Raw genomic sequence first — 18,418 nt, 5'->3', positions numbered from 1 at the left:
TTGACATCATCCTGCCAAACCCAATGGATATTAATCATACACAATGAGTGAAGTTTACCCTCAGTGCAGTAACTCATTGATTTGGCTGAGTATGATTTCACAGTGAATGAATCATTGTGATTTATGCTCTCAGTGTGTTAGAGAATGTTTGTGTGTATGCATCTATAGAACACACAATTCTTTTGTAGCTACAGGTACTTTGCAGCTTCTCTGGACAACAGGCGTTGAGAAAGTGAAAGGTGTGTATTTTCCCAGCAGGGATCAAAGTAGAAAAATAGTACAACTTAGATAACCTTTCTGCTAGGCTTCCTCCAGGCTGGAATACCCATTTAAACACCTTTCCCAGAGCTGCATCTCCTCCATCTCTGTGCTTTACTCCTTCTACACCAATAGCTATGAGTAGGAGGTGCAGTGAAAGGTGAAACCAAAATGTTTTGATGCTGGAGGCTTTGATCATTCCTGCTCTTTTAGAATCACTTATATCTGAAGCCCTCAGTCAGGTTCTGAGAAACTTCTGGGAGGAAGGATGGTCTTAAAGAGTTTTCATTCCTTTTTTTGTTTCTGCAGTTTTTTCCCACAGAAGGGCGTATTCAGATTCCTAAAGAAGGCTTTGAAAAGGATCCAAAGAGGCAATCACATGCATGTGCAACTATTTTTTCACTAGGCAAGAATATATGGAATGTGAATGGAGTTTCAGCAAAGCTCTGTGAATGTGAGTATCAATTGAAACTGGGTAGGCAAATTCCATTAAGTTCTAGGTAAATTAATGTGCATATAGCCAGTGAATTACTAACTTCATTTAACTGGAAGCAGGAAAACCTCTCTGCATTCAGTTGTTAATATGAAGTTTAATTAGAAGGAAGATCTTGAAGAGTGAAGAGTCTCACTGAGAAGCACAGACTTCACAGTGTCTTGAGGACATGATTCTAACAAGTATGGGAGAGAAAAATGAAGAGAAAAATGAATGTTAGAAAAATGAAAGCTTCTCTAGTACAAATACTGAGACCTGTAGACTTTCAATCTATAGTTTAATTCTAAGTAGAAATAAATATTTCCCAAAGACTAGGCAATATATTCTTTCTCCCCAGGTGAAAAGGTGTAGTTGGAATCCAAGTAACTTATTAAGTCTACAAAATACAAATTAGTTCAAACATATCTGATTTTCACATTTAAAAGAACTAGTAGATACAACAGCATTTGCTCTTAATTACTGCCTGATGTTTATTATTATCCTCCTGTTTAAAATAAATTCAAATCATCCAGTGAGATGCAAAAAAGCACCATGTGACCTAAGTGCCTGTTGTGAATAATACGAGAAGACTGACCAAGCAGACTTGTAAACAGCATTCTGCTTAGGTCAACTCTTTTCAGGCTACAGATCCACATACTGTTCCTCTAAATAAGGGATACAGTTGCAGAAGTTATGTTTGATATTGGATAACAGAAAGCAAAGCAAGGATGCATTCATTGGATACATCCTTTGCTGTGAAAAAACCCCACTTTTGTAGCAATTACGTACTGCTTGTGCAGTTGTTTTAAGATAAGAAGTCTCCAAAGTTATCTTCTGTAATTTTTTTAAAATTTGATTTCCATCTCTACATTCTAGGACTGCCCTATCTGCCTGTACTTGAGACTTACGTGGATTGGCTTAACCCTTTTAGAAATTTGACTAATTAGTCCTTATTACTTGAATTTAATTCTGAAACAGAGCTTCTATAGTGCATAGAAATGATAGAGATAGAAAAGAGCAACTATCAAAAGAAAAAAACATGCCCTGTTTATATGTTTCGGTCTATAGAAGATACATGCATTGAACTTTTAGAAAAGTAGACTAAAGTTGTTGTTGTTCAAAAGATGTTTACTGGGTGTAGTTTGTGGCACTGTAAGTGAAGCATGACCCATTTGTATTTGCTTGACTTTTCTCAGTGTACTGTGACCCATCATGGTTGGGTTTGTTGTATCTTTATTTAAACTTTGTTCCTCTGTGACGAGCTGTGGTTTCTGTATTTTTCAGCATCACCGTACCCCACGGGTGACATTTCCTTTGATCCTTAAAATGCAATATTTCAGATGTTATACCAAACCTCAGAAGAGTAACTTGCTAAGGAAAATATCGCTGTGTTTTCCTGAAGGAACTGAAGCTACATCAGGTTGAATTTCACCCTGTAGGTTATTTAAGCACAGTATGATGTTATACAAACTGAAAACAGAGGGCAAATTCCTGTCTGCTACTGAAGAGATGTCATTGAGGGGGGAGGAAAAGAAAGCAAATAACTCCCATTCCTTTCCACTGATGTCTTAAGGGCAAAGATTTAATTGTCCTGAACTGCAGAATAAAATTAATTTCAAAGAGAAGTGACATACCAGTAACTTGGCCCTCATTTTGTAGCTCAGGTTTATAAAATCAAGAGTTTACTGTCCTTGGTCTCACCTTGTTATGAAAGGCTTAATAAGGGATTTTTTTTGTTTGCTTATTTGTTTTGTTTTGGTTTTTTTTCCCATTTTCATCTGATTCTAGATGACCTTTCTCTACTTTTTCTTTATGTTCAAATGTCTAAACTCTGTGGCATAATGTAGTTTTACATTAGAGATTTTTCGATTAAAGTTTTCATTTAATGGGTATTTCTGTGTGTCATCTGGGTCTTCTCTCATTCTTTTTATCTGCACTCTTTCCAGTGCTCAAGATCCCCCACATTTGCCATGGTGATCTCAAACTGCAATAAGTAAAGAAAGGATCAATGTGTGGCAGCTGAACTTCTGAGACAATGTCTCTCCACAATGGGTCTGAGTGGGGAACTTCTTCTTTATGCTCTGAATTCTCTGGGGACATCAGAAGAGAGAAAAAAAAATAAAATATAACTATTAGAAAACTGGAGAAGCACATCTTAGTCATATTTCATATTCTTCAGCATCTGAGCTGCATGAAAAGCCACTGAGACCCCAAATGGGAACATTTTTCACTGCTGAGACCTGTGAGAGACTGCATGGGTCAGGTAATTCAAAATTTGGATTACTGCCCAATCCCTTGCCCACCTTTGAAACCTCCCAGACTAATTTGTAGTCTTTGTTTTTGGGTATAGTTCCACCATTTGTCTGTTGTTATCAAACCATGCTATTCCTCAGTATGAGAAGTGAAGTGAGTGATCTGCTTTGTCACTTTTGGTTGTATCTCCTCCTCTCCTAGTTGATATTCAATTACCAGAAACGCTTTATGCATATCTTTTACTGTATAAACATATCTTCATATACGTGTATATTTAGCTAAAGAGTTATATAGATATATAAATATTTGTATATTTCTTTTTGTTCAGAAAGTGAACACTGGTGAAATTCCATACAGTAAATAAAGTTCATCGTGATGGAAAGATGTAAGGCATGTTCTTTATATTTCCAGAGAGACCTCGTGAAAAATCAAATAAAAGGTTATTTAAACAAGACAACAAATCCAAGAGTTTGAGTATCTGCTTAGTAGCAACATTTCTTATAGAAGAAGTTAGCAAAACCCAGGAATTCCAGGACTTAAAAGTTTGATTAACCTGTAAGTATGGTTGTAAGGACTAAGAGCTGGTTAATTACTACTCAGCTGTAAAATGACAGATATCTTCTTTTTCACTGACTGCTTTCTCTGGGGAAGAACATTTCTTCATCCTTTCTTAAAAGGATGAAAAATCTCTGATTTTTAAGTTTTCTAATTCCCTGCTATCGTTCTGGTCCGCCTTCTAAACGAGTATGTTGTAAGAGTTCATACCCTCATCTGCATCTAACTATTTTAAAAGCTGTTCTTTCCCCACTACAAAGCACTGAGATATATTGAAAATAAAAAAAAAGACATTTCAATTTTTCTGTCCTGTTTTTGTAACTATCTTTAGCCATCAAAATTCAATCTTCCAATAGTCCCTGTCAAAAACTATGCCCTGAGCATGTACAACCACAGAATGAAAAACTGTCCTAACAAATGCTCTTAGACAGTGCTCTGGATCATTGTTTCACAGTAGCTTTTTAATTCAGTTATAAAGTTGCATCTTCCAGTTAGTAAGAAGGAGATGTGATTTGTCTGATGGTGCTAATGCAGTTAAAGAAGGGCCTTTTAGAAACTGCAGAAAGGGTTTGAAATATTTCTTTTGTCTTACATGTAACACAGTGCTTCATTTGTAACTGAAGGATGTTTTTACCAGGCTTTGCCTTCCCATCTCTCAGTATTTTCCTATTTAATGTAAGAATGAACTGATATAATACAGTTATTTTATGTTTAGAATAAGAATAATGAATGTTGTATGCAAAATTTTCAGACATCTCTTTCTGTCTCAACAAACTTTAATCACTCCCCTTTTTCTTCCCCTTTCGTGTCTGTGTTCATCATTTTAGCTTATGCAAACAATTTATATTTGAATACAGCAATGAAAGCAAGTTCATTCTTGGTTCATACCTTCACTTCCCCCACTAACCCTTCATGTAGCTGTATATTATTAAGTCTGTTCTCATTAAATCTTTTTTTCCAGTCTTACATATCCTGTTCTTGGTGATTTTAGATGAGGTGTAAACAAAGTCTTGCAAAATGGGATTATTACCTTTCGAGGTTTAAATATTTAGTTCATTCACATCCTGCAACAACTTCTAGTGCCCAAACACAGGTGAATGGGTAAAGAGAAGGCTGGGCAGATAGGCAGACCAAAGATACAAAAAACACAGATTATGTGAAAAGAGTCGGAAAGACAACTTCCCCCCCCCCAAAAAAAAAAACAACCCCCAAAAAACCCCAAAACAAAACAAAGAGAGAATCCAAAAATACCAACTCAAGAAATAACACAGAAAAACCCCAAAAACCAAACAAAAACCCCTAAGCAATCAACCCAAATCCAAACATACTTCAAATATAAATCAAGGCAGCTCCAAATTAATGTTTCTCTATGGACAGTCACTGGTAACAGCTGAGGATTTGGGCCCGTGTCAGTCCTATGTGCAAAGGTGTAGCTGGATTGAAACCCATTGTGTATTTAGTTTGTTTAACTTACTGTGATCTTCAAAAATTACCTTAGGAATTATTCAAAAATTACCTTAGGAAGAATTCATAATGTAACCCAATTAATGAGAATCCTAGAGGATTAGATGATTCTTCAGAGATATTCTAATAATTTTTAAAAGCAGAATCTCAGCTCTTCTTTTGGAATGTGCTTTTTCAAAATTCTGTTCATGCATGCTTTCTGCTGTAGCATGATTTTTCCATGATCTTCATGATTTTTGCTGTAAGAAATATCAAATGCAGTTAAAATCGAAAAAGTTATTTGTTCCTACAAATAGTTGGATTTCTGCATTCATATGTTTGTTCCTTTTGTCTGCAAAAATGACTGTTTCTGCCACATTACAGTTTAATACATGGCTTTTTAAAATGTCTTTTGGAAACTTAGCCCTGATTGTCCGTCTTAATACATAAGAAGGGATTAAACTTCACATATCAGCTTCTTTCTCTTTAAAGCTTATTACCATCTGATTAAGTTGAGGTATGTGTTCAGACTGCTGGGGGAGGTGTATCAACATGCAGTAATATATGGAATACAGTGCACATTATTTTATATTGATTCATACTAACTGAAGTGACAGAAGGGCTATATGACTGCTAGAAAGTAAGATTTTTTATGAAAACCCCAAAGGGACTTCTTTTCATGATTCTGTGAGTTCATTCAGTGATTCTATTTTATTTTTTCTTCAAAAAGTCAATCCATCAAATTTTTCTCTGTAAATTTATGATTTATTTGAGACAGTAGTGATTATTATTCTACAATTTTAAATAATTGTATGTGACTATTTAGCTTCTTTTACAGAATAATTTATTAAGCTGTTGATGCAAAATAAACCCTAGTTGAGTCAGTCAAACATCAGCTATTTACAAAAATATCTGCTGCTGTAAAATATTTTAAATTAATTGAATTTGATTTTTTAAAAGGTATCCTAAGTTCAATCTGTAGAACTGTACTGTAAATTGACTATAAAATTAGAAAAGGCTGTCTACCTTAACAGAATTTTCCAAACTAAATTTTCCTATATTAAATCAGAGGGGCTTATTTCAGCTACTGATTTAAGAAGGAGCAAGAGCAAATCTTCATTTCACTACTGCTCTCCTCAAACATCTTTTTTCATAAATATGTAGTCAATACTTTAAAAATAAAACTTTCCTACAAATTGTGGTAGTATATAATTCTTTTCCTACCATATTCCATACATTCCCATTGACAGGGGTTAACCACAAAGCCTCTCCTTAATGACTATCATCTGTAAGGAATGTGCACATAAACATTACATTCTTCTCTGGGAGCTTTCTTTATAAACTATAATATCCTTAACCAAAAATAACAGCTGTCCAGCTTCCTTTCTCTCTCTCTCTTTTTTTTTTTTTTTAGTTCTTTCAATACTTTCAGAATTCCTTGTGTTGACAGAGTTAAAATGTTGTCTCCAAAAGGAAAGCATGCAGTTCTCTAAATCTGCAACTGTATCTAGCAAGGAGAAATAAAAATCATGCCTGCTTTTTATCTCCTACCCTGCCAGGCAGTCATTAAAATAAAATAAAAGTGGGTTAGGGTTTGGAGGGTTTTTTCAATTGTTTGGATTTATGAAATACGTTTCACATATTTCAAAATATGGGAAACACATAATTCTGTCATAAGGAGAAATCTTAAATACAAAATCCTTTATTATCATTGACAGAAGTTTCCTGTTAAAATGATTTTTTGCCATACTGAAAATAGCTAAAATTATTTATTGATTCCTATAGTAAGTGTACTAAATCACCTAGAGTGATACAGTGATTCACCAAAAGTTGTAAAAACACTCAAGTTTACAAACTGTTATATTCACTTGCATTTCTTGTGCAAACCACAAACTCTGGAAGTTCTTCAGAGTGTTATCCATTTTAGCTATCTTTAAACTGTTACCATGGGGGAGTCACCCAATTTATGTGAAAGACATGTCATGGTTGTCAAATACCAATCTATATTTTATCAGATATAAATCTTGAGTGAACAATTCACATGAACAGATGAATACACCATGTGAAGAGTAACTACAAATGACTAGATGAGTAAACCCTAATATAGCTTGGATTACTGTTACTGTATACAAACATAACATAGACTAAATGATATGTAAATTATGCAAAAAATAAATAAAACCTATAATAGTTTCAGCAATGTTTTCTGTGAGACGTACAGTCTACAAATTTTCTTAACTGCCTGTGACAAATCCTGTTATGAACTTAATTTAAGAAGAATATTTATTCTAATTAGGTTTGTATGATCTGTGCTGAAAATGAAACAAAATATTTCTCCTATCATTCTGCTCCCTGTGACAAACAATATGATGTGTCATTGAAAAATAGAGTAGTATTCTGTGAAGCTTAGGAAATTGAATTGGGCTTTAAGGCATATATTTTACTTAATTCTCTACATCCTAGCTTTAAAATTGTAAGTAAAAGGTTCAGCGCGGGTAAAAACATTTTGAGACAGGAAATACAGGCATTGCTGTATTTGAACTGTATCAGAATTTAAAGTGCTTATGAATTTTATGCATTTTGGGTTTTTTTTTGTCATTTTGAGGTCCTGTAGGTGAAGACACAAATGCAGAGTTAAAACTGGTTTGAAAGAAATTCCAATAAAAACTTGGAAAATATATGAGTATAATATATATGAGTATAATATGAGTATATAATATGAGCATAATATATATAAATAGGTGCACAGAGCAACGGGATAAAGTTCTTGCTTTAAATCATGTATTTTAATAAAGATTTATGCTATAATTCTAGAATTTTTCTCTTAATGTCAAAAATTTCTTAAGTAAAATTAGATCTGTTTCTAATTTGATCAGCAGTGGTTTATTTGAAAATAATAAACACCATTATTAAGAAGCATTGGAAGGCATCTATAAAGTCAAGGGTGTGGTTTCCAGTAGTGTCTCCAAATGAATGTGGTAGAGTAAAATTCAAATGAGGTCCAATAGAAAAATTCTATACCCTAGATAATAAGTTATCCAGATGCTGTATATTAGCTAAGGCAGTCAAATTCCAGGACTGTTAGCAAAGGGAGGACTTAGCCTTGTGATGAAAAAAGTTTTTATTCTCATAATCTTTTTGCATATGTTCATCTTAATGTCAGGTAAATCACCATGCCATTTGCCAGTAATTCTGCTTTAGACTCAGCCTTGGAGTTTTGTAATTTATCGTGAGGTCCATTGAATTTTATCCAGATTATTGGAGGAAAACCAACAAAATTCAGCTTGGCTCCAGGTGACATGCAAATGTCTTAATGTTAGAAAGATCTTCTATAAAAGGCCACCCATATACTTATGTATAGCTCAAGAACATACAACATGGCAATTTAACTTCCACCAAAAAGCATAAAAGACAATTTTAGCTGAATCTGAGGTATAATATAGTGTAGCTCTCTCTCTCCTTTCGTATAATATAGCACCTCTCCAACTCCTTCACCACACATCTCTAAGCAATCCTAAGAAACAGGGCTCTTTTGAAAGGAAGTAATGCACAATTATTGATTACAGAAATAGTTATGTCATTATTAAGATACAAATGAGGCGGCTGTTATTGCCAGTCTGCTGTTATTGCCAGTCTGCTGGAAAGCTGGAGAGCTCACATAATCATCTCACATCATCTTTCATGCAAAGACAGCCAAGTTAATTTAAATACTCTTTCCCATGCAGGATAAACTAACTGAATTGACTTGAAAAGAAAGAGAAGAGTAATTACAGATTGAGCATTTCTGGTTTTTTTTCTTATTCTAATCAAGTTGTTCCATTATTTCAGGGATTTCCACCATTTTTCAAGCTGCATAATAGACACATGGATTTATTTAATGATACTGTAGATAACAGTTTTATTAATTAAAATAGCATGAAGAGTGTTTTACAAGACCGAAATATAACTTAGAAGAGCTTAGTACTGTAACTGTCAAGCAATTTCCTTCTTTTTAATGTTTGCAAGTCTTGATCTAATTCCTATTCTGTTCAGTTCAATTTCACCACTAAGATCCACCTAGCATCAGAATATTCATTGAATTATCCCCATTCATATTTATGGAATTGCAATGCATTAAATGACAGAGATGATAATTCCTTCCTGAAAACTGGGGACAACTGAAATAAGAAATAATAGCAAGCACCCAGCACAATGTCAAATCAAATTACTAGGGGAAAAAGCCGCCCCAATTTGTATGTTTCTTTTCACATGCACTTTTCTTCAATCAGCGAGAGTATTTAGAGTATTTTAGCACCTCTTGGAAATTAGCTGGAGTCCATTTTATATGACATTTACATATATGGTACCTGGGTTATTTGAAACAATAGCAGTAGGCTTCATATCAAAAGTTTACAAAGGCAATATCAAAATCACATACTATATTGCTCTGGGTTTTTTATTCAAAAACTAGAATCTATGCATTAATGAGCACTCTGTTTTGCAGGAGGCTTTTATTTCTTATGAGGAAATAGCATTGATGGGCTGTGATTTTTAAAATTGATTGCCTGGGTAAAATACCTTAGTACAGAATGTTTTCAATATTGTCACTTTCTGAATTCTGATCATTCTGATCTGTGCTTTCTCCATAATCTTCTCAAAGAACAGGGAAAAATTGTTTTTAAATTCAACTTCCCCAATCAACAGTAGTTTGCAGAAGTAGGCATTTAGTTGAATAAAGTTCTGGAATAAATATGGGAGTAATTTCCCTTTTGGGAATCTTGGTTAAAATGTTTTAAAATTGTGGAATCACAGAAAGGCGGTTGTGGCAAGTCTGGAGGTGGGGATTAGCCTCTTCCCCCAGACAATTAGCCATAGGGCAAGGGGAAAGAGCCTCAAGTTGAGCCAAGGTGTGGTTCACGTTGGATGTTAGGAAAAATCTCCTCACTGAAACTGTGGGTAAGCATTGGAACAGGGTAATGAAGTGAAGTCACCATCCCTGGAAGTGCTCAGAAGACAAGTGCCACTCCCTGAAATGGTGCAGTTGGCACAGTGGGCTTTGGTCAAGCTTGGCTCTGATGACCTTGGAGGTCTTTTCCAACATTCTGAACAGTTCCAAATGAATGATTGCCTTTGGTTGTTAGTTTGGGTTGGAGGAGGTGGTGTTGAAGGAGGATTAGAAGTATAGGACCAAAAAAAGGCACTTTTTCTACCGATGCTATTTACTACAGCACCTCTGAAAATGTTCACTATTCTTTGTGAGTATGAGGATCCCAGTAAATACAAACTATAACCAAGAATGTATGCATATACACAGTAACCATGATCTGCAAGTTTTCTTCATGGAGGAAAATAGATCTCACAAGAATGCCCATATGTGCACCCTGCAGATTCAAAAAAAGTGAAAATTATTTAACCACACTCTTTAACCTACTTTTTAACTTACTCCCGTGGCATTTGTTCATGACTTCTAGAAAATAGGTTAAGATGCTGGCCAGACAAGTGAAGTGAACTTTCAGCTATCAAAGTACTCTCTGTCATGATCTTCTTTACCCTGTCACATTTAAAAAAAGAAGATATGATTGCATCCCTTTATCATAGATGTATTTCTAACTTTTAGATATATTGCATTTACATTTTATCTGCAAACCCTATAAAGTCAAAAATCGTTGAATCATATTTGTTGAATATTTTTTAGTATGTAATAGAAGATAATAAGAAGCTGTCACTTTGAAGAGGCCAGCAGTAAAAATGAACATATTTTGCTTTTCTTTTTACATACATGCAAATAATTCTTAATGGCCCTATTACATACTCTCATACTTTATTAGAATTATTCCCCATGTATCAGAAAGAATTGTGAGAAGGGAACTTCTTTATGTCTGGCATAAATCAATGAATGCTGCCTTAATTTAAAATCTGAGTGATGATAAGATTCTCATATAGATGACTCAATAAATTTGAGCTTCTAGTACAATGCAGAAAAACATAAAACTTGTTTGTGTGTTATAATGTGGCAATAATATATCCCTTCCTAATCACTGCTGTACCTATCTTTTCTAGCTTGCCTATAGCATGCATAATAAAAAGTTTGCAAAATAAGAAGAAATTCTAATTTTCATATACCTGCATTATGAATCCCTGCAGCTATTAAAAAAAAAACCTAAAATCCTTAAACTGTGAGAATAAAATGCAATCTACAGAGTACATTTTCTTATTATTGACTTTTACGATAGTATCAGTTGTCTACACAGACCTATAAAATGCTTTAAGCATTGAAAGATACACCTTAAAGCACTTATCTTTCCTTTCTTAATAAAAGATAAAATAACAACGCTGTGAATGATAAACAGAGAAAGCAAGGAATAACTTACTGCTTGCCTAAGTTGACCTTGGTTTAAAGAATCAAGGATTGCTTTTTCTTAGCCCTGGCATTAGCTAAACTAAATCCCAAAGCATATTCTTAGATGGTGTGAAGTTGGTCTAATTGTATTCCAGTGAAGTGACGCTGATTTGCACTCTCTGCAGGTCAGCCCCCTTACAGGACTAACCACCTGCCCAGATTTCAGAATTAACTGGGGATGAGACTGATTGTTTTCTAAGTGTTTGGTAGAGGATTGTCTACTGCTCAGTTCTTTTTGACCTTGTCTCTTTAACCTTGTGCAGATATCTCAGTGAGAGAAGAAACGGGGATGGAAAGGGTGGAACAGGGTGATAAGGAAGCTGTGATATTTTGTAGACCACAAAATTAAACATTTCATGTACATTCAATGTGAACTTTGTGATCTGTGGCTGATGGATGAATGTTTCTTTTAGCTTTTCAGAAATACAAAATCCCTCAAGATAATAGATCAGCTGGATAAAGAGGAGAAGGTACAGAATATTGTAATGTATCTAAGACAAGGGTGAGAGGGAGGGGAGTATTTTTTTCCTAAACTGGAAGCACTTCACAAAGAATATTTCTGAGGGGGTTCTTCAATATAAATCATGCCATTCTAGTTCAAAGCAACAAATTCAAACAAACTTGCAAAATATACAAACTAGTGAGTTCACAATACTAATTTAGATATGCTTGTTTACATTCTCACCCCATTTTGCTAAGTGTGAAATGTTGAAAGCATTTGTATAGACCACAAATATTTTGGTCCTGGCTTTAAGTAAAAGAAACTGTGTAAATAGGGCGTTATTGCCTAACTTAACAAAAGCTTTTGCAATACTTGCATTTTCTTTAGAACAGAAATTTCATAGATTTAAAAAGATGTTTATTGGTGGAATACATTAATATTTTTTCTTTTTTTTTCTTTAAGTAATAGAAGGGAATAAAGAACTCATAAATATGCTTACAGTTAGTGTTTACAAAATCTGCTAATGATCTAACTAATGGAGGCTGGATTATAGAATCTATTTTGCATCAGGTTTATGCCTGGAGCAGCCATTTTACAAGGAGTCCCTGACAGAACAACATGTATTATTCTGCGGAATGTCACCCACCCTCACTGGGTTCATTTACATGCACTTTTTTTGGTTGTTTTTTGTTTTGTTGGTGTTTGGGATTTAGTTTATTCTGAGAATATTTGCACATGCACATGTGCAATAAAACATTTTTTAGTTGTCAAAAAAAAAAAAAAGAATGGAATGATTTCAAACCTGCATGCATAAAGCTCTTGGGTAAGAGCCTGTGATACCCATTGGTGTGTGATCCTAAAAGGTTCAACTGTATTTGTATAATGAGCTGTTCTTCCACCTTTAAAAACTGATTGTTGGCTGGAGATAGTCAATAGATTGACTGCATAGATAAGTCATTAATTTATTTTTAGTGTAGCAGAACTGAACAAAATCACTCAGGTGAAACATTCAGGTTTAATATTTGTGTGTTCTCACTAATGAGGAAGAAGGTAGGAATTATTTTACCACAGGTTCATTTAGAAACTGCAGGGCCCAGCACCGGTACTGTTCAAGACAGAGAAAAATTTCCAGCTAATTATACTGAAGAGATCAGGTACAGAATACAAACGTTATTAGGCATTATTGATCACTTCTTGAGTCGTTTAAGATACACACTAGCTTTCTGTTACCTCTAGGGTAAGTGTTTTAGTTTTTTCAGTATTTGCCCTTGATGAATAGTACACATGAACCTCCTTGACTGTAATTTTGCTGCAAGGATTGCACCTTTGCATGCTGGGTTAAAAGGCATCCTTTTGAGGATATCAGCAGTGCAAACGTGCAGAAGACAATTTCCCAAGCAGAGGGAAAGATGCCTCATGCTCTGGCTCTGCTCCCATCTCAATATTATCGGTCAGTTTAATGGGAATACAAGCAAATCACAAGGATCCTATTCTGATTTTGTGTAGTTGAAGATCAAGCTTTCAAGCTCATTCTAAGAAAAGACTTTGACATTTAATATTGTGGCAACTTAACCTTTTTAAAAAGAGGGAGATGCCTAGATCTTGATGTCCAATATTAATGCTATTAACTGTGAGAAAAAAATTATTAATTAAAACATAAAAACTTCAATAATAGACAGTTAGGTTGGAAGGGAGTCACAGTCTGAAATCCAGTGCATAGGTAGAAACAGCAGGTTTTCATTATTTCCTCCAAGAAATAATTGCCAAGAATCCTGGCAATTTGATAACTTTTTTTGGCTTACATTGCTATAAAAAAAAAAAAAAAAAAGGCATATGTGTTACAGGTAAACCCATAAAACAACTAAGGACATTGGTTTCTTTAGTGCTGCTGATAAAATGGCTATCCCTTGAAAAAGTTTTGAAAATTTAAAGAAAATTAATTAAGCAAACCAAAGTTTTCAGTTTTTAAAATTTTTAATCTCTGCCTTTGTCTATGGATTTTCTTCTATGAAAGTAAACAAATATCAGCCTTTTTTTTACAGTTACTCATTATACATTTATATAACTGATTTCACATTTACCAGATTGCTATCTTCCAGGTATTAGAATTTTGGAATCAATGCATTCAAAAATGAATATTTACTTTATTCTTCTGGGCTTCTTTATTTTTCAAAAGATTGTAACAAACCTTGGAGAATAAGGTAGATTTTGAAAAGAAAGTAAGAATATAAATATTATGCATACAGAATGATCTAAGTTTAAACCTCCAATGGACAAAGGTAATTGTATTAGAAGAATCCATGTGGGATGCAAATAAGGGTGAAGAAAACAATTTTTGGGTGTATTTTTGAGATACATTTCCTGTACTAACTTTCTGATAATTTTTGGGGTTTGAGCGCTATAAGTATGGCTAGCAGGGTCTGAGGAAGCAAATATGTGTAATATTCATCTTCTCCAGTTACCTTTCTCTCTTATGATACTGCTCATGTGGAGTTCTTTCCTTATATTTATTCAAAATTTGAGCCAACCTTGGCGACAGTTTCCTTATCCCCCTCACCATTGAAGAGCCCACAGACAGTTTGTGTCAAAAGTCAAAGAAAGAACTTTGGAGAAATAGTCAGAAAACGTGATGTTTAATTGTTGGTTTTACTAGCTATCCAGAGGAAAATGGGAGGATTCATGTAAAGTTTGTTTCTTATTGAAGAATAGTGAAAGGTCACAAAACAAAAGTTTTTAATCTTCTGTTAATTGCTATGTATTTTTCTTGGAGACTGAACCCAGCTGAACCTCTTGGTACGGGCAAGTCTATGTGCTCCTAACAAACACTTTACATGAGAAAATGAAATGCCAGATAATGAACACTAAAAGGTTGAAGAAGATTGGAAGAGAGAGGAAAATCTGTAAATTCCATCAGTAAATATGTGCAGGGAGTTTATGCAATATCATAGTGTATTTATGTATTTTTTATCTCAACTTCATTAGGAAAAAATATGGCTTATGCATGATCAAGACCAATAAACACAAGTCTACACTCATTCTCAGCACTAAACTTTGCTTTCTTAAAATCATCCCATCCATTCTCTGACTGATTCCTTTGCCACAGAAAATCTACCAATACAAATTTTTACAGGATGAGCCTTTGGTTTATCTTCCTATATCACATTTTATTTTTTATGTAGAATCTGCACAGCAATTATCTGCTGAGGTGTTTTCTCTTTAAAATTTTCCTTTTGAGGATTCACTTCAGCCTTTGGATTTAATGTATTTTTTGTGGAGATCTGTCAAGCTGTAGATATGAAGACTTAACATTAGAATAGTATGTCCTGTCTGCATTTTTTCAGTAAGCCAAATTCAGATATGTTTGGGAAAATAAACTCATCACAATCATTGATATAGAAGACTGGTTTGGCCCTTATATACATATTTTTTAAGACACAAAATTTTACAGATATACTTATGCATGCACACACGCAGATAACAATTAAAGATCAGACTGTTGAAATCACTACAAGCTATTTTTAGTTATTTCAATGTGTATTAGAGTACAGATGTGTTTAAGTGGTAAGTCATATATTTTGTAAAGTTATTAATTTAAAAAAATTGTAGGTTTTCAAATCTACCAAATGTTTACAGTTCTACCTTCAGTCTATATATTCCATGAGAAAATGAAAATTTTCTGATCCATCAGAAAATGATGACGAGTATTAATTCAGCTGAGTTGACAATTAGGTTTCTTTACAAATTTAGTAGAAAAATGTTAGAGTGGAAACAGTTTACTATTGATGATGTTGAGTTTACCACACGTCCTCCAATACAAGTGTGTCCTTTCTGATGAAAAGAGATGAATGTGACACGGAAATTCCTAATAGCAGTGCACCTTGTTTTGTGAGTAGCAGATACAGCAGTGCCTCATTCCTGGTTGGTACATCTGACATCTGTATGAGGAAGCAGTCCTCTGCACATTCCAGGAACTCGATGGATGTCGTGTGAGTTGCTGCATTGTTCTCCCAAGAAAAGTTAACTATAAGAACCATGCTCTGTTGACTTGAAGCTTGCTTAAGAGACCCAAATATTGCCATGTTGGCCTTTACATCTTGGTTTCAAGATCCATGGCAGGTGCCCATCTACCTTTTCTTTGGAGACAACCTCTCTGATCTCGATTCAGAGGCAGTGATTAGGAATTCCAAAATTGCCATTTTTGAATGTTTTGCAGTCAAGTTCTCCTTAATGCAGAGAGTGACTCCTGCTCCTCTTCCTTCTCTCTTTACAGCCTATGGCCATCCCTCACGATCCTCCTGTCATGTGAGTTGTTCCACCTTGCTTCAGTTATTCCCATGGTTGTATGACTTATGGTTGAGTGGCTGCAGAGCTCCAGTTCCTCCTGTTTGGTCCCCAGGCTGTGTGCACTGTACACCAACACTTGGGGTGGATGTTTTCTGCTCCTCACCTGGGAAGCAGCTAAGGAACATTTGTTGCTGCTCTGGTTGGCCTGGCTTATCCCCCAGTTGGTTGGAACATGGCACAAGAGCAACCACTTTGGGTCCAGACTGCCCTCAAATCCTTCAGCTTAAAGCTTGCCTCAGCAGGTTGGCCAGCCTGCTGCCGAAAATTCCTTTGCCACTTCTTCAGATCTGATTTTGGTTGTAGCACTGGAGGGTGAGTAGGGAAGCAGAGTCCTGCTTTTGTGTGTTGCCAGACTCCAAGGTGTCAAGTTCCCTGTGGTGTCTGCCACAGAAGCATGATTCTGAAAGCATTTCTCTATCCTCATTTCCATCTCAGCACCTCTAACACCGCACAGCCTTTTAACATTCTTGCAGCTTTCAAGATGCATTCTTAATATTTGCATCAACTCATATTTTTTCTGTGAAAGAATATATAAAAATGGTTATGGCAATTTTCATTGCATATTTCTGACTGGGTGTCAGAGGGATTTTTGTTTTATCATAGTATGAGAGTTTGATCTAGGAAAGCAGACTAATATACACTTAAGCTAACATTACATGAGCTCAAAGTCATATTTTATCTGAGAAATTGTATAGCATAAGGAGACATAGAGATTATTCCATGCACAATTCCTCAGTAAGAAACAGGTTATCAGGAGCCTCAGTAAAGTCAGGTCTCAGGTAAATATGGCTGAGGAAGCAGAGAGAATGGAGAATGCACCAGATGGAGAAGCAGCTGGTTGATGTGTAGTAGTAGAGAGGTGTTTTGTTTTCCTGTTTCTTTTAAAATCTTTGCATTTTTGTGTGTAATTAAATATTCAAGAATGTACACTGAATAACAAATGGACCAGAATGACATAGTTCTTAATAAAAAAAGCTTGTTTTGTTGGTACACAACAGAAATCATCTTAACTGTCAACATGCCTGAAGTGTTTCCTGTGGATCTGTGCCCACACCTTTATTATTTCTAATACCTCCAAGTGTTCAACAGTACTAGAAACAGGAAAATATTTACAAGGATGGGTGTATTTGGCAACCATGGTTAGGTCAGGGGATATAATCAGTGGGAAATACCCATTTTCTTCCTCCATTTTCTTCTGCTTCTAGGCTGCAGTTAGATTATATACTCTGCCCCTTTATCCTACCTTCAAAATACAGAGGGCATCATCATGAAATACTAAGGGTCACAATTCACATGGATCATACCAATATAGATATCCATAAGTCTGAGCATGTGAACCCATAAAACAGAATGGCCCACATCAGGAAAATGAAACAATTTCTGCTGAATCAATTAAATTTCTGCAGCAGGAAGAAAACAGAGACAGAATGGTTAGTAATAAGGTGGTGAAGACTGAAGAACTGATTTAGTCTTCACATAAATGTAATTATCATGATCTAATGATAAGAGGTTGGCAAGCCATACATTTCAGAATTGCTGCATTAAAGGCTCTAAAGCTGGCAGCTTTGTGTGCCTGACATACATCATTATTGTGAGCAAGAACCACTATGTAACACCTCAGGAAGAGTACCAGAAAAGCAGGAATGTGGGTCTGATATTTCCAGGGAAAGAAGAATGCCTGCTTAGCTACAGTGTACTTAAGGTTGAAGAGCAAAGCTGCTCATGAACTTGCAGATTGGAGGCCATCTGGAAAAAGCCTCTGAGTGAATAGATAATTCATCAAATTGAGAAATATTTCCACTTTATGGCAGTCATTGTCCTTTGCAATGAAATCTAGTTCTATCAGAGGTGGTAACAAACATGAGTGTACGCTGAAAAGTGAAGATGGAAATGTGGAGCCAAGCGCATTTGCTGGGGAATGGAGGACTGAAATCCTGCAATGGAGACATCAGCTTTAGCAGGTATGGGCTGCAAAGGCAAGCATCGTTTAGAACTCTCAACAGCATTGCGTTTATAAGGTTTATGAGAAGCAAATACTTTGAAGCAAATACTTTGAAGCAAATAGCTGCTTTATTTAAAGAAATCAGTGTTTTCTGTCTGCCTACCTACCCCTCAGTGACCCATTCCCAATCCCTAGGCAGAGGGAGTGGAGCCAACTCTAAAGAGAAGGTTATGTGGTTTTCTGGGAAGGGAGAGGGCTGGCAGCAGCAAAATGGCTGTGGTCTGCAGCAGTCCTGGACAATCCATTTGGCGGCTGATGTTGCTCCGGAGG

General features: G+C 35.3%; 1 long non-coding RNA gene across 1 annotated transcript; it reads left to right on the top strand.

Annotated features, from left to right (window-relative positions):
- Positions 1-573: 573 nt before the first annotated feature.
- Positions 574-2,877, top strand: LOC134418960 (uncharacterized). The gene is made up of 3 exons (XR_010027901.1): positions 574-712; positions 2,015-2,165; positions 2,677-2,877. It is a non-coding gene; the product is annotated as an uncharacterized LOC134418960 (long non-coding RNA).
- The last annotated feature ends 15,541 nt before the right edge of the window (positions 2,878-18,418 follow it).

The sequence above is a fragment of the Melospiza melodia genome, chromosome 5 (assembly GCF_035770615.1).
Source record: "Melospiza melodia melodia isolate bMelMel2 chromosome 5, bMelMel2.pri, whole genome shotgun sequence".
Taxonomy (NCBI): Eukaryota; Metazoa; Chordata; class Aves; order Passeriformes; family Passerellidae; genus Melospiza; species Melospiza melodia.
The sequence above is the reverse complement of the archived record's forward strand: the minus strand, read 5'-3'. Positions and strand labels throughout refer to the sequence as shown.